The following is a 26,042-nucleotide window of genomic DNA, read 5'->3' as shown; positions in this document are numbered from 1 at the left end:
CAATGTCTTGGATGTAGCAATAAATTTATTAATTTTATTAAACCCTGATGTTCAGTCAAAAAGAGAGAGAGAAATAAGCATTCTCCTGCCAAGGCACGTAGGAACCATTGAGAGAGAATCAAACTTGAGCTCTAAGTCAAAGTGGCCAAAGTCCCAGCTCCGCTGTAGCTATATTAGTATTTGTCAATATCTTTCATCAAGCTCTCCAATATCCAATGTCATAAAAATCTAATCTCAAGGAAGTTGGCTGGCAAAATTTGAGTAAGATCTATAAATCAGATAATAATAGAGGATTGGTACTGATTTTCTGATTTTAATCGTTGAACTGTGTTTATGTAAGAGAATGTCCTGTTCTTCGAAAAACAAACTGAAATACTTAGGGAGAGAAAGAGATATCATGATTATATTTTCAGAGGATTTGAAAAAATAATTTTGTACACAGAGAAGAAAGAGAATGATAAATTTGGCAAAATATTAATAACTAGGGTATCTGGGCAAATGGTATATCAATTTTTTTACCATAGTTGCAGTGTTTTCATAAGATAGAAATGACTTCATAATAACATTGCCAAAAAATTAATTCCAGAAAACAAGAACTGTCATATGCCTTTCACTGAAGTGACAGCGTTCAACCATGCTAAGTGGAACTCAGGGAAACAACATCTCCCGCTTTGTAGTGTTTGAGCTAAAATGAGTCATTTCCTCTTTCAGCTCTTCTCCTATTCATGGAGGCCAGCACCAAGGATGCTATGCACATGAACACTGAAGGTAAGGAGGGCTTGATTCTCTGTCACAGCTCCCCACTGACAATTTCATACAGTACAGGGCAGGGACTCAACTGGCTTGGTTCAGTGGTCATCTCAAACCCATCAGTGTCCACACTGTGGCTGGCATTCTGCTACTCTCGAAACCCCATTCAATCTCCCAGCCTTCCCAGCTCCGGAAATCTGATGTCCATCCCTCTCATTGCTCTTCTCAAAGCCAAAACAAAGTTATTGACAGTTTACATTTGCTAGTAGTGCAATTAAGGAATTCTTATTTTCTCCTTATGTTTTTCTGTATTTGAGAGGCTTTGTGACAGTGACCGTACTATTTTATAATTAGAAAGAGAAATATTGTGTTTACTTTTATTTTCCCAAGAAGCTTTACAGATTTCTGAACCCCTTCTCTGCCTCCCTCCTATTATCACTCTCCACTCATATGGCAAAACTCATATACAACAGGTTCCAGATCTTCCCCATCTAGAAGCAGCAAGAAAACCCTAGGATGCCAGGACCAGTTGGTAAATAGGTCATAAATTATTATGACTCCATTTTACAGATGGGGAAACCAAGCCCCTTGGCTTGCCTCTGTATATACTATAGTCAGATGGAATACAGTCAATGGGATCTGGACCCACTGAGACAAGTTTGACACCTGTAACCCTGAGGCTACATATACTCCCTTTCAGAGCAAGTTAAGAACTCGTGAAGATAGGGAACTGTCTGGCCTGTTTGTTGAAGATAATTCTAGGCAAAATTATCCTGGCAATTCTTAAAGTAACCTCATGGTATTTATTTACTAGTCTTTCAACCAGGAAAAGGTGATAGCCCTTTAAAAGCCATGTGCCATTTTGGTACAAAATCCAAATATTTTTTTTTTTTATTTCTAGGCCAGAGTTTCTCAAACACTGTTGATATTCTGAGCAAGATAATTCTTTGTCCAAGATTATTCTGTGTATTCTAGAACAGTAGCAGCTTCCATGTCCATCCCCACTAAGACACCATCCCAAACCCACCTTCACCCTGCATGGTGGCACACAGTTGCTCCTGGTAGACAGGGAAGATGTGAAGCCTGTTGAATGTGAGCCTTGCCGTATGGGCTAGGAGGAAGGAGGCATGCCGCAGTGACAATATTAGCTGTAATCCCAGTGCTCTTCCCAAAGATAGAAGGATTGCAGGTTCAAGGCCAGCTTTAGCAATTTAGTGAAACCCTGTTTCAAAATAGAAAATAAAACAGGGCTGGTGATGTAGCTCAGGGATAGAATGTCCCTGGGTTCAAATCTCAGTACCATAAAAAAGAGTTGCCAGACTCAGCTTTAATAAATAATGTCCAGACATTGCCTAAGGCTTTAGAAGGGACAAAATTCTCCTTCCTAAGAGTGATAGAAACGTTTCTAGGCATTGACAAATGTCCTTTGGTAGGGGCAAAATTTCCCCTATCAAAAATTACCACTCTAAGTTACCTCAGCCCAGCATAGGTTTTTACTTTTCATGCAAACAGACATTAATGTATAGTGTTCAGAGTAAACATTAGCAAATACTTACAGAAACAATACCATAAGTCACCAAAATGCTTTGAGCACAATTATGCCTGTGGCATAATAGCCCTGCCTGGGAATATCTGAGAATATCAAATTGATGAGTCAGCCAGACAGACTTCTAGGGGTTTCTTTCTCCTTTATGGGCTTCTGTCCCTTGCTGCCAAGTGCCCCATACTATTTGCTGGAAAGAAAGACAAAAAGGGGGAGAACAACATAATGCTGAGTGCTCTGACAGGTCTTCCCTCCAAGAAATCCAAGAGGTACAGAAAGCACCGTGTAGCCTTCACGTGACTGCAAGGTATAAAAGGGATTGGGCTGCTATTTTTTTTTTTCTTTCTTTATGTGCTTACGTACTGGTCAAGTTTGCACACACGCCCACATACACACATACACGCACACAAATTAAAACTGTCTCCAACTTACTTTATCTGATTTGAAATTTTTTTTAAACAAGCAGGCTCCCATTCAAGGCGGGGCTGAACTAGAAATCTTTTTCCACTGTCCAAATAGCGAAGAGACGCACAGTGGTGGTAGAAAGTGAGGAACCGCGGCCCTGAGAGCGAGTTTCCAATTACGAGGGCTGGGATGCATGCTTCTTGCTCAGCTCCACGTGCTTCTCAGGGGCTTTATCCCCCCCCCCCACGGTTGACCTCTTCACCTCTCCCCCAGCATCGACTCCCCATTATCTTCCACCTTTCCCCCAACCTTGGTGTTTGGTTTGCAAAGATGCTTCTGATGCCAGTGAGTATCTGTGGAAACACAGGCAGGAACTTGAAAGCAGTTATAAGATCAGCCAAGAGAAATAGAAACACAGCTCAGTTCCAGCAGGAAAAAAACATCCAAAAAGCAACATTCATAAAAGAGGACAGGGTGGGTGTTTCCCCACAGAGGGTGATTGAAATCCGCCGTAGAATTGCGATTTGTGTCCAAAACTTGGCCGAGAGTGTCGCATTGTATGCCCTTTAATCTGGTTTCTGTTTTCTTTGATTTACCTACTCACTTTCCAGTTCTGACCCAATGGTAATGATCGCTCCCCAGCAATCACTCCCTGGCACTTTCTCCCTAGGGTGGTGCAACAGACCACTCTGCCTGGCATCTCAGATTCTTTTGCAACCGCTCTGGCATCCTTCAAGCTCTGCACATTCCGGTTCTCCTACCTCTGGTCCTTTTCCATGTGCCCATCCACACACCTCTGTGTTTAGAAATCTGCAGACTACAGGAGGCTGGAGGAGCTGAGAAGCAGCCTAGGGCAGTGGGGAGGATGTGTATGTCCATCTAGTGCACTGTGAAGTGCTTCTAAAGCTCTATGTACCTAATCTTTTCACCCACTCACTCATCTGCCAGAGTCTCTCAAACCTCGAACATGTGAGACACCGACTTGACTAAGGTATTACATTACTCACAACCTGCTCACTTACCTAAGAGGTAAGACTTTAATGTCTGGATAGCAATTTGTTTATGAGATTGGCTTGCTGCTGTTTCTCTAAACAGGGTGTTTGAATTGGAACTTAGGTGATTTTAGTTGCAACAGAGAGATTTAAATGATTGGGATATGGAGTTCTATATCTAGAATATTTAATATACAAGCCACTACCCACATGTGGCAAGTTTAAATGTAAAGCAATTGATATTAAATAATATTTAAAATTTAGTTCTGCAGTCACACTGGGTACATGTCAAATATTCAATAGCCACATTGGGCTACTGGCTGCCATACTGGACATGACAAGTCTAAAATAATTCTAGCATCACAGAAATTTCTCAATCCTCTGGACTTTGCTGGTATTGCAAATGGGAAGTTCTGGAAAGGAGAGGCATCTCAACATCAGAGGCTCTGTGGGGAAGGATAAAGAAGAGCAGAAGAGGGAACAGAATTCTGTGTGTGTGTGTGTGTGTGTGTGTGTGTGTGTGTGTGTGTGGTACTGGGGTTCCTGGAAACCCTTCTACCTCCGGGCTACACTCCCAGACCTATTTTATATTTTTATTTGGAAACAGGGTCTCTTAAGCCAGCAAAGCTGGCTTCCAACGAGTGCGATCCTCCTGTCTCCGCCTCCCAAGCGCGGGGAATACAAGTGTGTGCCACCACGCCAGGCTGAGGGAACAGAATTCTAAATGCAAGGTGAAAGAGGGACAGAGACAAACTTTGTGGGCTTTACCAAGGGTGTGTCCCTGAGTGAATACTCATCAGCCTTACCACAAAACTCTTGAGAATATGTGACTGGGTTGGTTTTGGAGCCCATTTTCTCTATCATCTGGCCTCTGGATTCTGTGGGCTCCTTTTGAAGCAAAAAACTCTGTCCTGAATCCAAGGGAGAGAGACTCAGAACATCATCCCCACACAGGAAGCCAAAGAAAATCATGACTGGTGACACCAAGAAGCTGGGCATCTTCCAAGAGTCCTCTTAGAGCTGGGAGTTTCCAAATCAAAAGACATTTAAAGGGAATGGACTATCCTCTCTTTCCATATGGAATTAAATCTCTACACAGAGTCTGAAGAACATGGAAGGTTTATACAGCAATGATCACCTCTTACTGGTGACAGTGGAGGCAAACTGGTAGGTAAATTGTCACCCTTTACCAATGACATTGGTAATTGCATAACCCTTTGCGGCTATGTGGAACACCTACACAAAAATCACTTATCTCTTCCTCACAAGAGTTAGATAAGGGAAGTAGAGCATTTGTGACCCTCTCTGCTTTATATAAGAAATTCATGCTCAGAGAAAGGAAGAGACATGCCCAAATTAATGTTGACATACATGGAAGAACCGCTTAGAAATCACCCACTTATTCTGTCTGCAGCTCATGTCACCTCTCTCTGATGATAGAGGTTCCTTAGTACCTGTCAAATTCAGCCCCAGAGTGTATGACCTCCCCATGGGTTATGCTCTAAACTCAGTTTTTTTCCAGCCGCAAGTCAATAGCCAAGCCCCTGAAAGTCTCATGGACTCCTACGCCATGACTCATGTGAGCCGCAGAGTGAGAGAGCAGAGACATATGGCTCTGCTGATGTGGAATCCCCATGCAGAACCCTTTTCAAGAAATGCTGATGCTCTGCTAATGGCAGGGAAGCAATGATGTTCATCACAACCATGAGCACCAGGTCTACGGAATCTGTTTCCTGGGAGAAAGACATCAGGAGAATGATGCTTCCTTGGCTCTAAAAATAGTCTTCAGTGGGTTTTGTTTGCTGAAAATAGATTTATAAGACTAAATCAGTCTATTTTTAGGATCTCTCTCTCTTTCTCTCTCTGTGTTGTGTGTGTGTGTGTGTGTGTGTGTGTGTGTGTGTGTGTGTGTGTTTTACTGGGGATTGAATTCTGGGCTCTTCTGCCTCTGAGTTATCCCCCAGCCCTATTTTCATTTTTTAAATTTCAAAATAGGATGTCACTAAGTTTCATAGGGCCTTGATAAATTACTGAGGCTGGCCTCAAACTTAACAATCTTCCCATCTTAACTTCCTGAGAATTTCAGGCAAGAACCACCATGCTGACTCATGTGTGTGACTTTCAATAGTTTGTAGCCAAAATTTATGACTTATTCTCATTGACAGCATATAGGAGCCATTTACATAATTAGCTATATAACATATCAGATTCTATATTTTCTTTTGACAGAGCATGCACATAAATAAACATATATGTAGAGTTATTGTTGAGCTTTACTTCTTATGAGCTCTAATTCTAAATCTATCACTGTCCAGAAAACTGAAAAGAAAATCATCAAAAGGATGAGCAAATAGAAAAAGCAATATTAAAGGTACTTGAGAAAAATGAAATGCCAGCTTTCACTATACCCCATTGAAGCAGTACCCCTAGCAACACACTCCTTACCTTCCCTTTAAAGCAACACACTAATATTTTTTGGTCAATATCCACCTTTCTCTACCTCTAAACCACTAGATTTCAAAATTAGGCCACTGAGCTATCAATGCCAAACTGATCCCCCAAAGGTGAATCGGCCATGCTGGTCTGTGACCTCTACTTTCATCCAGGGCTGAATAAGCAGAGATTCCAAGCCCAGCTCCTCTAGCTTCTTGCAGCCCCAAGCCCTAGTTAGGATGCTTTGAGCTGTAATAGCACTTCTGGCTAAAAGTACCTTAAACAACTGGGCATATAGCACTTGCCTAAGAAGTACTGAAAAAGAAGAGTTTCAGGTTTTATTTAACATCTCATGTTATCTCCAAAGAGCCAGTCTCTTTTAATTTGGGGGTGATGTCTTCCCCCCCACACCCTTTTCCTACCAGGGAGGAAAATCTTTACCAGCAGCCCCCATCAAACATTTTCTGTGTCTCAGTGACTAGAAGTAGATAGAATTGCCACTCCTAAGCCAATCATAGACTAAAGGTGAATGACATTACCACAACTATCATAGCCTGATACTTGTTTATCTCCTGGGGCTAGACTACAGATGTCTTACAAAACTGGGATCTACAAAGACGATTGGAAAAGTGGCATTTTCCACATCCAGCTGTACACAGGACTGTGACAGAAAAGGAAAAGGGGCCCTCTGCTCCTCATCTCCCAGGACTACCTGGAAAAAGCCTCTCTTTGACAGGTTCAAATCTGCCCACTATTGGTTCCACTGAGCCCTGCAGAGTTTGTTCCTAGAACTTCTGTGCCTTATTTTTAAATTCTTAACTAGATTATCTCGTTACCAGACTGAAAGTACCAAGAAGGCTATTTCAGCACAGCATTGTATTCTCAGCACCTACCTTGCCTCCTGCATCAAAGGATGGATGGACGAATGGAAGGAGGGAGAGATGGATGGATGGACACTTCAGCCACTAAATAGCTCAATCATATAATTTTCTGAAAATTTGCTCAAAAGGTCTTAGTCTTAGGTCCCCTTCCTTCCATTCTCTCTCAATGAGTCTGCATTGGGAGTATTTATGGCCCCACTTTCAGACCTAGCCTAACTGAGGGCCCTTATTATTATCTCTCTGATTTAACATGTGGCTTTTCTGCTAAGAGGGAGCCTCTTAGGGCTGAGTAAAAAGGGAAAAAAGTGACTATAAGCCAGTGAGAGAGACAAGCAAGCAATTATCATGCTACATAAGTAGCCCAGATGTTTTGAATGAAGAAGCAAGTCTGAAAGAACATCTTGTACATGAGTGATAAAGAGTGACTCAATCAGGTAGAGACAGGATGTGCTTGTACAAGACGGAGCAAAGTGAGAGAGAGGGGCTGTGAGACTGACGGTGTCATTTAGGACACAGCAGAGAGGCTCAGACTTCCAGCTTTTTCTACTCTGGTTCCATTTAACAACACTCTGAATGTCTGACTCCTCTTGCTTTGCATAACCATGACCAACAGAAGTGGAGAAAACAAGCACCGGCTTCTCAGAGAGACTCCTACTGAACTTATTAAACTCCTCTTTAAGAAGAGGACCCACCCCTTTCTTCTCTGGGGCCTCATCTGTGACATTACCTTTCAGCCACTTGTCAAAAAGCAGAATGGCAAATAAAAACTGGTTGCCTCTGGGTGTTTGAAGTAACCCTCAGACAGATGTAGTGAGAGAATTCAGAGAAGTGGAAGGAGCTCTTAATAATGAGTGAGCAGGCTGTGGGACATGGAGAACTGCTGAAATCCTTCACTACAGCACGAGAGACCGCACATGCTCAGCTACACATAATGATGAGTATGTGATCAGCTGTCAGCCACCACTGAACATTTTGCCACAAGCATACAAGTAACTTTGACATTCTATCCCAGTGAGGACCAGGTCCACGTGTTTGTACCACTAAATGCCAGGTTCTCATTAGGAAGTTACTTTTGGAATGTTAGCAGTTTTATCAGGCTATTTCTTCTCAATTATAAAAGCAATACTTTTTGCTTTATTTATTTTTTAAAATTTTCATTAGTACATTGTAGTCATACATCTTAATGGGATACATGATGGTGGCTACATACATGCACACATCACCCAGTTAGCCCTTACACAATTCCCACCCCATTCCCTCCCCCTCCCTGCTTCTCATGTTTGGCTTGGTGATTGACATTGATATGTTTGTTAAAGTACATCATGTGCATTAGAGAATTTCCCTCTTCCCCCTCCCATCTCCTCAGCTAGGTCACCTTATTTACTCATATATAGAATCTCCTTCTTCATCAGGAGTTCCTCCTATGACTCTTTTTCTCCCTAGCTTCCACATATTAAGGAGAGCACTCAATTTCTTATTTTTTGTGACTGACTAATCTCATGTAGCATAATGTTCTCCTGTTCCATTCATTTCCCTATAAATGCCATAATTGTGTTTTACTTCATGGCTGAGTAAAATTCCATTGTGTACATATCCTATAGTTTTGTAATACATTCATCTGTTGATGGACATCTTGGCTGATTCCATAGTTTGGCAATGGTGAACTGTGCAAGTATAAACATAGATACACATACATTACTTTGATAATTTGGTTTCCATCCTTTTGGGTAGATACCCAGAAGTCATATTTCTGGATCATATATATGGTAATTTTATTCCCATTCTTCTGAGGATCCTCCATAATGTTTTCCAAAGTGGTTGCAGTAATTTGCAATACAACCAAGAATGTATTAGAGTTCTCACTTCTCCACATCATCACCAACATTTATTGTTGTTTGTGTATTAAATGATTGTCATTCTAATTGAAGTTAGATGAAATCTCAGGGTAGTTTTGATTTGCATCTCTCTGATTGCCAATGATGGTGAGCATTTTTTCATACACCTATTGGCCATCTGAATTTAGTTTATTTCCTCATTTTTAGTTGGGTTATTCGTTTTCTTAGTGCTAAGTTTCTTGAGTTCTCTGTATATTCTAGATATTAGTCCTCTATTGGAGAGTAGTTGGCAAAAAAATCTTCTCCCATTCTGTTGGCTCTTGGTTGAGGTTCTTGATAGTTTCCTTTGCTGTACAGAAGTTCTTCAGTTTAATGCAATCCCACATATTCATCTGCCTTTTAGTTTCTTGTGCCTTTGGAGTCTTGTTGAGAAAGTTTTTATCTGTGCTTATCTGTTGCAGTGTTGGACCTATGCCCTCTTCAAGGAGCTGTAAAATCTCTGGTCTAATTTCCAAGTCTTTGATCCATCTAGAATTGACTCTTGTTAATTAAAATACATAAAAGTGGGATTTATTTCCATTTTTCTGCATATGATTTACCAGTTTTGCCAAACCCATTTGTTGAACAGGCTATCTTTCTTTGTTCCAGTATATGTTTTTGGCCCCTTTGTAAAAATCAATTGGCTGTGTGTGGATTTGTTTCTGAATTTTCTATTCTGCTCTATTGGTCTATATATCTGTTTTTGTGCCAGTACTATGCTGTTTTTATTACTATGACTTTGTAGTATAGTTTAAAGTCAGATATTGTGATTCTTCCTGCATGGTTTTTGTTGCTGAGAACTACTTTGGCTATTCTTGGTTTTTTTGTTGTTCTAAATGAATTTAAGGACTGATTTTTCTATGTCTGTGAGGAATGATCTTGGTAATTTAATGGGCATTGTGTTGCATCTGTAGATCACTTTTGGAAGGATGGCCATTTTAATGATATTTATTCTGGCTATCCATGAACATGGAAAATCTTTCCATCTTCTAAGATCTTCTTCGATTTCTTTTTTCAGTGTTTTATAATTTTCTTTGTAGATGTCTTTTACCTTCTTGGTTACGTTTCTTTCTAAGTATTTTATTTTTTTGTGAGAAATCCTGAATGGAAATGGTTTTTGGATTTCTTTTTCAGTGTGGATTTATGGTTGGTATACAGAAACGCTTCCAATTTTTTAAGATTGATTTTGTATCCAGACACTTTGCTGAATTTGTTGATAAGTTCTATAAGCCTTTTGGTTGAGTTTGTTGGGTCTTCTAAGTATAGTATCATGTCATCTATTGCCACCTTTTCCTTGGCATTTGTGTGTGTAATTTCCATGCAAGAAATTGGCTAAGCTTAAAGGAAGCAGAGCCCCGAGGGGAAGTGTTGTCTCTGGCCAAAGTACTCCCCCACTCTTAGATATTCTTTCATAACTATTATTCTTTTGGTAATGATTCTTTTAACTTTCCACACGAATTGCTCCGGTGATGTAAGATCAGGACTGTGGGAGAAACTGAGTCCGTGGAAAATAAATTTTCTAGTAATTTGTCTAAGCCTCTAAATGCCCTTGGCTTTGTTCAAGATGTGATTCTAGTCAGAATTCAGATACTGTGGAAGCATTCCTGCTACAGCAATTACAAATGCAAAATTCCTCCCTATCTTTGACCTTCATTCTAATCATTACAATAGAGCCAGGGCTAGAAGGAATCTTGACCTTTGCACCTAGTGATTAGCACTGCCTGGAGACAGGGCGACACCACCTGGTTAAAATAGTTATGACAGAACAAAAGACATATAATAAAAACTTCATGTTGTTTTTTGGGCCCTGTCTACTAAAATATATTTTAAGTGTTTAATAGGATGAAGCGTTCAGACAGCAGATGGTATTGCAGACAAAATCCAGCAGACATTTGTTGAAATCCTCTAAATCATCATAAATGTACATGGATTTCCCTATGCCAACTACATGTATGAAAGATGGAATCTCTGACTTCATCCCCATTCAGCTCAAAGGAGGTTGCTAGATAGAGGACATTGGACTAAGCCCTAGGAATAAAAGGTTCTGAAAGGGTTAAAGAAAACTCTTAAAAACTGAATTCTGCAAGTGATTTTGGGTGTGACTTTTGTTCTTCTGGAATTTGCCCACTAAAAGCCTTTGCAGCTGCAAGGCCAAGGCAAGGCCAAAGGGACTGACTTAAAGCACAAGTCCCACCTGCAGGGTCATGGGACTGATTTCAATCACAAAGACCTGTGATGTCCCAAGCCTTACTTTTGTCTTGTTCAGGGTTGGTGATTTACATGTATATTTCACTATTGTTTTTTGGGTGTTTGCACTTTTCTACTAGGGAATCACAGGGAAATAGAGAAATATAAAAAATCTTGTGTCCAGAATAAAGTGGTCAATTACACCTAGAGGCATTTGTCCATGTCAGATTCTTTCCCGGAAAGGAATCTCCACTTTTAGCGCCGTGTATAGGAACTTAAAGGAGTTTATTTCATAAAAAGGGGAAAAAATCGCTGCAGATAAGTGGCTGCAGAACTGCACCCAAAGCCTTTGCCCACCTTTCTGAGAAAACTCGGTCCCGAACGGACTCAGTGGCCATATTCAGTGCTGGATTTATTATTCCCGATTGAGCCAGTCTGTCGCAATCTATAAATAGTGAAAGTTTGAGCTCTTCTTTTCCTATTTGTACTCCTTTGGTTTCCTTTTCTTGCCTTATTGTTCTGGCTAGAGTCTCAAGTACTATATTGAAAAGAAATGGTAATAATGAAGATCCTTGTCTTGGTTTTAGGGGAAATTCTCCAAGATTTTCCTCATTTAATATGATGTTGGCTGTGGGCCTATTGTAGATTGACTTTATGATGTTGAGGTATGTTTCTTCTGTTCCAATTATCTGCAGAGATTTTAGCAGTGGATGTTGGATTTTGTCAAATGCTTTTTCAATGTCTTTTGAAATGATCATGTGATTTTTGTCTTTGGTTCTTTTTATATGATGGAATAACATGGATTGATTTTTGTATGTTGAAACAGCCTTGCATCCCTGGGATGAACCCTACCTGGTCATGGTATATGATTTGCTTGATGTAGTTTTGAATGTGTGTTGCTAGACTTTTGTTTAGCAGTTTTGCATCCAAGTTCATCAAAGATATTGGCTTGTAGTTTTTCTACCTTGAGCTGTCTTTATTTCGTTTTGGTATTAATGTGATGTTGGATTCATAGAATGTATTTTGGAGAGTCCTTTTTTTGTTTTTGTTTTTGTTTTCTATTTCACAAAATAGATTGAGGTATATTGGGATTAGCTCGTCTATAAAAGTTTTATAAAAATTCACGGGAAACCATCTGGTCCTGGGCTTTTCTTTGATTGTGGACAATTTATTGATGTTTCAATCTCTTTGATTGCTATTTGTTGGTTTAAATTTTCTATATCTTTTTGACTCAGTTTAGGAAGGTTGTATTTATCTAGAAAGTTGTCAATTTTCTCAAGACTTTCTATTTTGTTGGAGTAAAGTTTTTCAAAATAGTTTCTAGTAATCATCTGTTTTTCTACACTCTCAGTAGCGATATCTCCTTTTTCATGTCTTATCTTAATAATTTCAGTTGATTCTCTCCTGTTTTGGTTAGGTTAGCTAGTGGTTTATCTATCTTGTTAATTCTTTTGAGAAACCAGCTTTTGGTTTTGTTGATTTTCTGTATTTTTTTTATTCTCTACTTTGTTGATTTCTGCTCTGATTTTAATAATTTTTTGTCTTCTACTGGCTTTGAGTTTACATTGTTCCTGTTTTTCAAGGGCTTTGATATGTGTTATCAGGTTATTTGATGATTTTCTGTTCTTCTTATGAGAGCACTCAGTGCTATGAATTTTCCTCTTAATACTGCATTAAAAATGTCCCAGAGGTTTTGATATGTTATATCTTTATTTTTTGTTTCTTTCTAGAAATTTCTTGATTTCACCCCTTACTTTTTTTATGATCCATTCTTCATTCAGCAGTGTGGTGTTCAGTCTCCACATGTTTATGTGGTTTCTGTGGGTCTTCTTATAGTAGATTTCTAGTTTCATTCCATTATGGTCTAAAAAGACACCGAGAAGTATGTCACATTTTTTAAATTTGCTAGTGCTCTCTTTGTGGCCCAGGATGTGATCTATTTTGAAGAAGTTTCCATGAGCAGCTGAGAAAAATGTGAACTCTGCTGTAATTGAGTGGAATATTCTATATGTGTCTAATAGGTCCATTTGGTTGTTGATGTTCTTTAGGTCTGAAGCATCTTTACTGACCTTTTGTCTAGAAGATCAGTCTAATGGTGTGAGAGGGATGTTGAAGTCTCCCAGTATTCTTGCATTGGGATTTGTGTCTGACTTAATGTCACAAAGAGTTTGTTTTATGAAAGTAGTTGCACCTACATTTGGGGCATAAATGTTGATTATTGTTATTTTTCTTGTTGTATTGTTCCTTTTACCAGTAAAAATGACCTGCTTTGACTCTTCTAAGAAGTTTAGGCTTGAAATTTAACTTGTCTGATATCACAGTTGCTACTCCTGGTTGTCTTTGAATTCCATCGGCATGGATTATCTTGCTCCAGCCCTTTCCCTTAAATTTGTTACGACCTTTACTTGTATTGTAGGGTATGTTTCTTTCAGGCAGCAGATAGATGAATTCTAGTTTTTAATCTGGTTTTTAATCTAAATTCTCCTTGGAAGTATTGTATTATTTCTACAGTTACATTTTTATTTGACCTTCTGGAGATTTCTGCAATTTTGTGTTGTCAGATTCTATTATTGTGGGGTTGTGGGAGCTCATTGCTCCCTTCTTATTCCTCCTCCTCATGATTTCAGAAGTTTGCATGTCGTGTTTTTGGTAGATTTCTCTCAGTATCTAGGTGTCAGCTGGTATATCCAAGAGCAAGGTGTATTGTATTCAACAGTGAAGGGTGAGTGAAGAGAGAAGTGAAGTCATAAATGCAGGAATAGGTCAAAGCAACAGATAAGGTCAAATAGAATGAGAGTGTGAGTTTGGTAAGGTAGTGCATAGTATAGAATAGAGGTAGTGAATATTTATCAGTATTCTAGTAGGCAATATAGAGTTTTTAGTATAGTTGTATGAAGTGGATTTAATAGAAGACAAAGAAGAGAAGAGAGAAAGGGGGAAAAAGGGATGGAGAGGAGAGAGTAGGCATGTACAAGGAAAGAAGCTGGGAGTAGGTTGAGAATAGAGCAATAAAACAAGCATACACACAAAAAATACAAACAAAACAAAACAAAAATAATGTACCCCTACAAATATATTAATATTCAGCAGACTGGGCCTCTGAAGTCTCTCTGTGTGAAGACACCAAATGCCACCAGCACCTTTCCTACTGCAAGCCTGGTTCTCTGAGTCTTTCTCAGTCTATGCAGATGGCCGGTATCAATGGGGCTGGATCTAGTTTAAGCAGAGATCACCCTCCATGCTTTCCACAGATATGGAGTCTTGGTCTCTCCCTGCCTCTGTAGGTGGCATATGCCTCTGAGACCAAACTCAATGTAAGAGTCTCTGTTCTCCACAGCCCATTCACCATGATTGGGTGGTTTCTGGTGATCCAGGAGATCCTACTATTTGGGTCTAGTGTTAAGCATTGGTGTCCCCCCACACTTTCCACTGATCAGAGCCTTAGTCTATTTGAGCCTCTACTATTTTCAACAGCAGACTCTATCCCCACCTTCTCTGAGTTGAAGTGCAACGTCTCAGACCCAGGGAGTTTATTATGGCTCCATGAGTCTCTAGGGACATTGCGCTGGATGTTCTCCCAACAACCGCGGCTTCACTTAAGGTGTTGTTGAGTTCATCTCTGGATCTTTGGAGGGCGTGGTAAGCTCAGCTGCCACTCTTGCAAGTTGTAGACTCTAACCCCTCCTTCGCCTGGTTGAACTGCAAAGTCTCTGACCCAGGGAGTTTTATTGAGGCTGTGTGAGTCTTTGGGGACACCATGCTGGGCTTCTCCTACAGGGACCACAGCTTCACTTCTGGCATTGTTGTGCACAGATCTGGATCTCTGGAGAGTGTGGTGAGCTTGGCCACCACTGCTGCAAGTTGTAACCAGTGTTTGTGCAGGAGGAACTGATGACTTGCAATTCCGATTATCTGCAGCTGCTCACTTCAGGTCCTTGGTTGTTTTCCTTATCATCCCTGGAGTCAGGTGCAGTGAGGCAAATGGTGCCACCATGGCACCCACGGCCACAAGGCCGGCAAGTTTCTTTTCTGCTCTCTGATCAGCCTTCTTCCCTTTTGTTTTCCTGCCATCTTGTACCTATTGTTTTATTTCTCTACTGATAGTATTTTCTGGCTTTGTAGAATGCTGTTTTTAAGGCAATGGAGATCAGGTGTCAGCAAAACTGGTACGTGTTGCTTCCTTTGGTTGCCATCTCCCAGAAGTCCTTTTTGCTTAATTTATGTGCTTTAGAAATAGTTTATTTTATTTTATTATAAAATAACTATTTTTATTTTAGAATTATCCTGCCATAGACTATTGCTAATATATTAGTGTGTACATATTTTCAGTCTTTCTCCTGTGCACATGCATATTTTAGAATTGTAATTAAATATATCTACTTCCTGTATCTATTTCTTCTTGTTTGCGTGTTTATATATTATTAAAAATTTTAGGTTGGGTGCAGTTCTGCTTACCTGTAATCCCAGTATTTGGGAGACAAAGACAGGAGGATTGCAGGTTCATGGCCAATTTCAACAATCTCATGAGGCCCTCTGCAACTTAGCGAGACCACTTCAAATTAAAAAATAAAATAAGGCTGAGGGTGTAGCTCTCTAGAGGTAGAATGCTTCTGAGTCCAATCCCCAGTACCACACACAAAAAAATTTTATCACATTATTTTTAAGGATATAACAATATTTTGTATGCCTAGGCTGAGACCTAGTTAAAAAATCTAATACTTACATTTTCCCCAATATTTTACATTTTAAAATAGCACCAAAAGGGAAATCTTAATTCTGAAATGTTTTTGTACATTTGTTTATTTGGGTAAATTTCTGGAAGTATATTTTCTGATTCAAAACATGCCTAACATCCTTAAGATTTTTAATATATAGTATGGCAAAGTTATATAAATTTTCCTTCAAAAGAACAAGGTTCTGGGCCTGTCATATTATCTGGAAGCCAGAAGTGTTTACAAATTTTATGATACCATACCATTCTGAAACCTTCCAGGATTAGGGAAAGAATGAAATAAAATATTTTATATAAAAATAATTTGAAACTAAAAATTGTATTAGAAGTCATGTTTTTAAACCACACAAGATGAAAAGTACCATCCTCAACTAGGTATTTCAATGATTTACATTTTTTTTTGTGTTTGTGGATCTGGAGATGGAACCCAGGGGCATTCTACTTCCGAGCTATACTCCCTGTCCTAATTTTTTTATTCTTTATTTTATTTTATTTTATTGGTGGTACTGGGGTTTATGGAAACCCTTCTACCTCTGGGCTACACTCCCAGACCTATTTTATATTTTTTATTTGGAAACAGGGTCTCTTAAGCCAGCGCGGCTGGCTTCGAACCTGCCCGATCCTCCTGTCTCCAGCTCCCAAGCACGGGGATTACAAGCATGCGCCACCATGCCTGGTTTTATTCTTTATTTTAAAACAGGGTTTCGCTAAGTTATGGAGGGCCTCGCTAAGTAGGTAAGTCTGTCTGTCCATGAACTGCGATCCTCCTATCTCACCCTCCCGAATGCTGGGATTACAAGGTGCACCACCATGCCTGGCTGACAATTCTTTAAGAGCACAAAATCTTGACAAATTTCCCTCTCAATGTAGCAGACATCCAATACATTTATTTATTCAGAACCATTTATTGAATACCTACTTGATGTGGAATTTTGTATTAAGTTTGAGGATATGAAACACACACACACACACACACACACACACACTCACACATTCTAACATGGTAGTGGGGGTGGAGGGGTGCAGGGGAACAAGCATGGGGGGAGGGGTGTAAGTGTGGGAGATGCAGCAAGGTAGATAAAAGAGATTAGTCAGATTCCCCATCAGTGCTAGGTATGCTAGTTTCTAGGTTTTAGGCCAGACACTTTCCAGCTTTCAGAAACCCAAAAAATCCTTGCCTGAAAGAGAGAAGGCTGAAGCTAGCTGAGGCTGAAGCAGCAGCAGGGCTTTCCACAGGGTGACCATGGGCCAATCCCTACTGCTTCTGAAACAATTTGCAGAAATCACAGCTTCCTAACAGTCATATTCCTGCATACACAGAGCCAGTTTTGAGAGTGGAGTTCTTTAAGAGGCCACATAATAGAAGACCCCCAAGGGGTATGTTGGTTACTGTTTCTCTCAAGATCAGCTTGGTACTTTTTGAATGAGATATGCAAGTGAAGCTGATTGTATAATTGTTTGAAACCACACAAGGGATTTTAGAAAGAAAAGATACAGGGGCAAAATACAGCCACTGTCAGAGTGGAAGACACAGATGCCTAATGAGGAATGTTGTCAAGTGTCTGTCATGTAATGTGTTATAGACCACTTCACCTCTATCAAACCACAAAATCCTTATTCTTGTTAATATATGGAGTGACAAAGGGCTGAGTTTGTCCCCCAGAGGGGTGGAGGGAGAGAACAAAGGCTTCCTAGGAGAGGCTGTCAGGCTTGGTTATTCATCCTTTATTCTGCAAGCATTTGCAAACTTTTGTTTGCTCAAACACTTGTGCTAAACCAGAAATCCTTCATCTCCCCAGCAGCGCTAGCTTATGAAAGTGTGCGTAACCTGCTGCTCTACCTGTGTTCACCCACTGGGCTCGCTGGGCACCAGGTGCTGAGCACGTGCATCAAACAGTTTTAAAGAAAAGGTGGGGATTATAATGAAATCTTTTAGACAGTCAAGGACATTCCAAATACGTTCCAGAAACTCAGGTGTGAGTCAGCCCCTCTGCGTAGACACACCTATGAAAAGCATCCTTGCCATTATATTTTGACTTGCAAATGATTTGGCCATTGTCAGAATCAAGCAAACTTCCTGTACAAATTATATTGCTCTTGCCATATTAAAATTAATTTCTGTCTCTAAAGCTGAGTTGAGAAGAATGAAAATGTAACAATAGGATGTTTGAAAAATCATTATGGATACACTGCCAAGAAAGTGCCCCATAAGCAAAAATTGACTAATTTTCAGAGCAGTGACTCTGCCTGCGATCTTTTCCCCCCTTTGGAGTTTCAGAGAGGGATATCTGGAAGGCACCATCACTTATATGCTGTCTAATCAAGACAAGGTAGTGTTACTGTTGTAGTGAGTTGACAGTGATTTCCAGGGATATGTCAGGACAATTTTCTGGAAGACAAATGTGCAGACATTTTAATATCATACCCACTCTGCTTCCATTGGCCCAGGAAGCTGGCAACCAGTTAGAGTTAGGCCTACCACTTACCAATATGACTAGAGGCATAGTGAATTTATTAAGACCTTCTTAAGACTCTAGTGTAGCTGACAATAGCACTTACCTTTTAAAATGTTAGGCTTAATATGTCATATTTTTCTAAGCACAGTTGTCTTACTTTCAGATACAGAAAAGCACCACTATTTAAAATTCACTTATTCAGCAACCTTAACTATCTGGACCAAAAATCCATTCATCTACACAACAGGTAGAAAATATCTTCATGCCTCACTCACAACCTTTGTTATTCTCATTTTTTTGTTGTTGTTGTGGTGGTGGTGGTGGTGATTGTGGTGGTTGCGGTGGTGGTTGTTATTCTCATTTAAAATCACTTTAATTTTCTAAAAATTTGTAATGGGATTTATGAGTTCAATACTGGGAGGCTAAGAAAGGAGAATTACTGGATCAGATCTGAGGCCAGTGTGTGGTAACTTGGCCAGACCCTGTTTCAAAGTTAAAAATTTGGGAGGCCGAGACAAGAAATCACAGGTTCGCAGCCAGTCTAAGCTACTTAGTGAGGCTCTCTGCAACTTAGTGAGACCCTATTTCAAAATAAAGAATTAAAATAGGGCTCGGGGTATAGCTCAGAGGTAGAATGACCCTTGGTTCAATTCTTAGTACCACACACAAAAAAAGCAGAACCAACAGCAGAGTAAAACAGTAGGGCATCAAGACTTCCAGAAGAGTGCTAATAAAAGAGAATTATCACCTGCCAAATTAAATGTAAGAAAAAAGAACAGAGAAGTATGTAAAGATGAAGGGGGGAGGGAGAAAAGAAAGGAGGCTAGCAAAAGAAGATAAATAAGCTGGAGAGGCTCAGGTCCTAGCTGTTTGATCTAAGCATAGTTATTGGCCTGCAGGAGCTTGGTCTGTATTTATTTTCTGTAGGGTATGCTACATCTACCACATATCACCATTAACAAATATGTTCACAAAAAAACCTTAATACTTCATGGAAATTTTACATGAAGAAGACAAGGAAGTAATTTTAAAAATGAGTATTCAATTAATTAAAATTTGTTTCCTAAATGGTATGTTTTAGATATTGAGACATGTATGATCCTCCCCAAAAGTGTTTTCACTGGAAAATGCACTAAATTAAAAGAAAGAATTGTCTAAAGATTATTATGTCCTTGCCATTTGACAGTTTTACAACTGAAATTTTTGCCTGTTCTCGAAGGCCTTCTCATTTCCTTGATTTCTGGTATTGAATTTTTTATTAACTGGTATTTTTATTAGCCACATCCCCATGAGCTTTGTTATGAATCTACCCTTAAATTAAGATTGACTATATCTGTTACCTCAATACTGGGAGGCTGAGGCAGGAGGATTACTGGATCAGATTTGAGGCCAGTGTGTGGTGACTTGGCAAGACCCTGTTTCAAAGTAAAAAATAAATAAAAATAGCTGAGGGTATAGCTCAGAGTTTAAATCTCTAATACTACAGAATTATTTTAATTTTTTTAAATGAAAGAAGTAAGAGATCAGATCAGAATACCTTTCAAGTTTTTTGGTTCCTTTCATATCTAAAATTTCATTATTTTTTAACTTGTGCCATTAATTTTCTCCTAAGACAAATAAAAAGGCAACCAGAAAGACAATACCAAAAAAACTAATAATTTATCTTTTATATTCATTTGAAATATCCTCCTCACCTCCCTAACCAAAGTTTTGAGAAATTAAAAGTATATCTAATACATAAGTTTGTTACTAATACAATAGCGATTCATTGTTATGGCAAAGTTTTTTGTGTTTAATTGAATAGTACACACACACACACACACACACACACACACACACACACACCTACATGAAAAAATAATCTTGTCTAAAGAATCTTGCAAAACATACGTCCTGTTCCTATCACTCTTAAAGGAAGAGCCCTGTATTAGCCAGTTTTGCCATAATAACACTGAGATGGCTTACAACAACAACATTGGTTGTTTAGTCACTCTACGGAGGGAAATGGGGTCAGCTGCAGCTGACTGCACCCTGATGCCCTCCTCTGAGCCCTACCTCTACCTGTCTTTCTACTTTGGAACCCACACTGTGGGTAGTCACCATTGGCAACACCCTTAAGACCACAAGGAGAATAGAAACAAGAAGCCTAAGACATACTGTGAAACTGCATCTCAGGCTTCTGGTTGAACACAGCCACAGCAGTGGTAACCATTCCTATCCTGCTGACTCAAGCCTTTGCCATGGCCAAGTCTATGGCTGTGGAGTGGAGATGTGTGCCCTTCCAGCTAGATGCTGCATGTGTCCTGTGACAAAAGATGGAAATATGTGATCCTATGACTGGGAGAGAGAAAATAGTTGGGGACAGTAATGCAATGAGTCCCCAGTCCCACTGTTTCCATCCAAATTCTAAATGTAGCTCTTCACATTAAGAGGCAATCACCCCACCTTCTCCATAGACTTTTCCTTCCCCACTTCTTTAAGCTCAAATGGGGCTCTCAAATTTTAGCTTGATTAAAAAATCACCCAAGTGCTCACTGGAAATGCCCCTTTTTACCCCCACCATCCAAGGATGTTGACCCATTCAATTTGCAGTGGGCAGATGTGCAGACCACTCTCTAGCATCAATGTCCCAGATATCCAGTGCTATCAAAGTGCCATTTCTGGATTCCCATGGCACTGAGCATACCTTTGGGTAATGAGGTGTGCTGAATTAGCCCACCATCAGGAGAAAAAATGCTTTGGAGGATTCCCAAGCTGTGGCCTCAACATCCTCTCACCTGCCCCTGATCCTCATAGCCAGAAATTTTATATTCCTGGAGCTTCTTGAAGGTAAGGGGCCATCACTTCCCTGTAGCCACCTGAAGTAGAAAGTGTGTGGTTAACAACAGAGAACCCAGAGCTCAACAGCTGAGTCTATCTTTCTCTATATTCCAGCTGGGTAGCTGTGTGATGTTGGGGGAAACCGTGGAGGGTTTCTGGGCCTCAGTATTCTTGTCTGTGAGATGAGAATAATAATACAACTTACGTTTGGAGATTGTTGTGAGGGGTAAGCAAGTCCACAAGGCAGTGCAGGCATGCAACAAGTGTTATGTAAGGGTTTGCTGATTTTATCACCACATTTCTGAGCTCACTGGAGGCTTTTAAGATAACGTTGTTGCTTTAAACCACTTCTTCAAACTTCAGTTTCCTCATCTTTGAACGGGAGCAATAATATGTTGATGTTAATAACAACATTATAGATGCCTGCCCTCTATACAGAATTACTGTATAAATAAAATGCAAAGTGTACTTTATAAGTTGTAAGTCATCATGAACAATACAAGTCGTGTCATTTTATGTTTGACTCAGAGTCCAAAGGCAGGATTCACATTTCTGCCCAATGAGAAGGTGGTCAGAGCCTGTCACCCCTCTGAGCCTCAGTTTCCTCTTCTAGAGCATTACATAAATTAGGAGACATTATGTCCATCAATAGTTCTCGACCCTGATTACACATTAGAATCATCTAGAGACCTTTTTTAAAATGTCCATTTCCCAGTGGGCCTAATTCTGTCTATAGTTGTTCATCAGTATCCACAGAACATGGGGTTCAGGAACCCTATAGACACAAAATTCTCACAGCTGTTTTCAAAAAGGCCTGACTACATAATTTAGAGGAAGAGAGATTTATTTACTCACAGGTTTTGGATATTTTAGGGTTCAATCCATGTCAGGCCAGATCCATGAAGCTCAGAGCATGGCTACAAGAAGTAGAGAGAAGAGAAGAGCAAGGGATTTTTTTTCACATCACGGAAGCTAGAAGCAAGAGCAAACAAGCAAGGGAACTCAAAAGACAAAAGCACAGTTCCTAAGGTCACACTCTTGGGGACCCACCTTCCCCAGCCACACCTCACCTACCTAGGTTACCACCCAGTAAATCCATTACAGTGGATTTACCTATTGATGAGATTACAACCCTCATGACTTAATTATATCAACTCTGAACATTAATTGATTCGTGAGCTCTTTAGAGGATGTTCTATATCGAACCATAACAGAGTTTCTTAAATAAAATGGTATCGTGTTTAAATATAACCTATGTAGATCCTCCCATATATTTTAAATCATCTCTAGCTTCCTTATAATTCCCAACACAATGTAAATATAGCTTAATATTTACTATTATGTATTGCTTAGGGAATAATCATGAAAGCTGGTACATGTTCAATATAGACACAATTGTTTCTCCAAATATTTTTTGATGTGGGGTTGGTGAACCCACAGATGCAAAACCTGTGAATATGGAAGGCTGACCATCATCAGAGCCTCTAGAGACAGGGCAGATGATGTAGACTCTAAAGACGTTTTCTTGTTTGTGACGCGCATCACTGATGTTTGTGGGACTGCTTTGAAAACTGCAAGGCATAACATAATTTAAAGATGATTTTTAGTTGTTGCTAATTGACCAATGATCTCACGAGGGACTAGTTCCTCTGGAAATCAGGCCAACGTGGATTTTCCACCATCTGTCTAAAGTGTGCACTGGCTGGGGAGAGTTGAAACTCACCCAGTTCCTATTCTTGCCTTTAAGCCAAAAAGGCTGAGCAAAATAACAAACCTCCCTCAGATAAAAATGTTGCTGGGATACTGTGGCGAGTGAGTGGAGTTGGTGTTCTTAGAAGCGATGCCTCCAGCTGTGGGTAAGCATCCAACATTTGTTTTATTAAAGTGATTTCACTACAGAGGTGCCTACATCACAGTTCAATCATTTATCTCAATTAGTTTAGAAGCCAGATCTTTCTACGAAAGTCCCCCTACAACACCAACGCTGAGTCAGCTCCCATTTGTAGAATGGGCTCTCTGCTAATCATCACTTTTCACAGGATGTAGCTGCCACCAAGCACAGAACAGAACTTCTCTTTGGTACAGCTTCAAAGAGCACAACATTACCTTTAGAGAGCCTCTTGGATTTATGTGAGAGAGAGGGGTGTCTGGAATCAGAGGTGGTCATTTTTTAAGCAGGCTTCAGACTATTTTGCATGTGTGCATGGTACTGGGTATTGAACTTGGGGTCATTCTACCTCCAGTTCTTTAAAAAAAAATAAAACAGTTCTCATTAGGTTGCTGAGAGTCTTGCTACATTGTTGAGGTTGTCTTCAACAATCATTGTTGTGACTACTGTCTCAGCCTCCCAAGTACTGGGATTACAGGTGTGCACCACCATGCTTGGCTTCTCCATTTCTATTTCTAATCATTTACACACAGTCGCAATGCTCCAGCTACACTGATAGTCTCTCATGTCATAAACACTCTGAATATCCCTGTGGAAAGTTCCAGGTATCTAGAAACAAGGAATAGAATGAAAATTTATTCACAAAGCAACAAAACGCAAACTTCCTATTTGCCATCATAAACAATAATGATCCTAACAGATGACCAGCTAAGCAAGGTCCCTCATGTGAACATTCACAAATGTGTAAACATGCTGCCCGAGCCATGGGCAGATAAACTGCCACTGCTCCAGGCACATGTTTACGCAAAGCTACTTATTGGCAAAGCAGAAAGAGCTAGGGCCTTCATCAGGCCACCTGCGGGCCAGAGTTCTCTTGGACCTAAGTTCCTAACCTTCAACATCTATATGAAAGAGCAGCTACCACGATCTCCTTAAAACCTCTTCAGACTCTCCCACTGAAGAATGCAGATAGCCATGGCTCCAAGCCTAGTGTGTGATCATACTAATGTAGGACCAGTTCTGTGTGCAAGTGTCCTGTGCCATATCTCAAGAGTCTTGTTATGTTTTGTTCACCTTTGAGACTTCATTAATTCTTATTCATTCTAGAGTCATTGGCCATAGACTTTGGGCAATGCTTGGGTAATAGTCTTAATCTTTTGCCTGGTGTGAAATGACTAATCTCTTCTGTACCTCCCCTCACCCTGAGCAGATTATGTCCTTTTTTATTTTTTCCAAATAAACGTTGGCATTCTGTTTTGGAAAGAAAAAACAGTCTCCTGGAAATTAAAGAGTACATTTGGTGTTCTGGCCCTGATATTTCAGCCTCAGGGCATCTAATACCCAGGTGGAACAGGGCAAGTAAGGAGACCCAGTGAGCAGAAAACCCCAAAGGAAGTCCTGCCACAGTGCCTTGCACTTAAGACAAAGAATAAATAGACTCAACGTTTATTTGCAAAAAAATTATATATATATATATATATATCAAGAAAGGTACTAGAAATTTAATTGAGGTTAATAATCAGAAGGTGCAACAGGTAGCTACTAATCACCACTTGTAGTAAAAAGCTGAAGTCAGTGAGGTTCTAAAGTGTGTAGGGCTTCCCCACCATTAACGCCTTGACCAGTATCAGCAAGACCCAAAGTCTGCCAAAAACTGTAAACAATTCAAATGTCCGCCGACATTAATGTAAATAAATTATGCTATTCCATTCAGTGAAATATGAATGAAAATAATAAAGTGAAATGAAAATGAATTACACAAAACTACATGTAACAAGAAGAATGAGTCACACTACAGTGTAGGATGAGCAAAGCCAAACAAACATACACACTCAGTCCTACAATTCAAGTTGTATGATTCTAGTTATATCAAATTCAAAAGTATATTAAAACAAATGTGTAGTGTTAGAGAGTGGCCCTGTTGGGAGGGGGTGGGTAGAGACCAGGATGAACATGAATTGGATTTGCGGGGATGCTATTAGTGTTCTGTTTCTTAACCTGGGTGGTATAATAGATATATTCACATGATAATAAATCAATGCAGAATACTTAGTATTTGTGTATGTAGACCATATGCATGATAATCTTTAGAGAAAAACTTGGGGGGGGCTTCTTGTTCATTGGGGAATTGGGCTTGCAAAAGGTGAAAAGATCCTCAGAATCCCTGCCTAGCATACTCCATCCACTTTGAGGGTCAGAGAAACTGAGTCAAACAATGAGCACCAGTGGCAGAAAAGGCAGGACAGGGTGGCAACTGCACTCGTGCAGGAACCACTTAAGGCCAGATCTTGGGAGCAAGTCCTACAACATCCAAGAACTGAGACTACTGCCATTTAGAATTGATTTTCTCTGAGGCTGAGGGATTGATTTGCTCAGGGGCTGAGTGGGCCAAAATATGCAGCTGAAGTTTATCCAGAAGGAATAAGGAGTTTACAGTAGGAAGTGGTATGCTGGGAGCTCAGATCTTGTTATTTTTTAACTCTCAGGAAGCCATGCTGCCTCCTATGTTTTGGTATACAATCCCTAATGTGGGTGGTGGAACCAGCCCAGACATGGGACCACAGCCCTGATTTTCTGTCTGTGGTTCTTATTTATCCAAAGAAGAAACTGCTAGGCCATAGATGGGTTGCTGGACCTCTTTCTCAGCCTTGGCCTCTGTAGAATGAACTTGGTTTAATAAAGGCAGGTGGCGAAGGGAGGTTTTTGGAAAGATTAGTTTATTTCAGTTGCATTCTCTCTGCTGTAACCCAAAACACTTGACCGACACTAATTAGAGGACGGAGATTTATTTGCTCACAGTTCTGGAGCTTGCAGGAGTTTGGTATATATTAGGCCAGGTCATATCTGTGGAGCTCAGGCCATAGAAGCAGGAGGTAAAGATGGAAATTGCACAAGGGCTCTGCTCTCACATCACAAACATTTTAAACAAAAGAAAGAGCAAGGGGAAGAGGGACCATCTACCATTCCTGAGGCCACACCTCCAGGGATTCCTTCTAGGCAACCAAGCCCCATTTCCAACATGGCTACCTCTTCTTCATGAAGTCTAGGGAACATTTTAAATCCAAACAATAAGATAAGTGT

At 40.0% G+C, this 26,042-nt stretch overlaps 1 protein-coding gene across 1 annotated transcript in view; it reads left to right on the top strand.

Moving 5' to 3' along the window:
• Nucleotides 1-725: 725 nt before the first annotated feature.
• PRLR (prolactin receptor) overlaps nucleotides 726-26,042 on the top strand; it is a gene marked incomplete at both ends in the record, with an annotated part of 45,179 nt that continues 19,862 nt past the window's right edge. The window contains one exon of the mRNA XM_080700721.1: nucleotides 726-768. The remainder of the gene's footprint in view (nucleotides 769-26,042) is intronic.

This window comes from Muscardinus avellanarius (genome assembly GCF_963383645.1).
Source record: "Muscardinus avellanarius genome assembly, chromosome: 1".
NCBI lineage: Eukaryota > Metazoa > Chordata > Mammalia > Rodentia > Gliridae > Muscardinus > Muscardinus avellanarius.
This window is presented reverse-complemented; position numbering and strand designations above follow the sequence as displayed.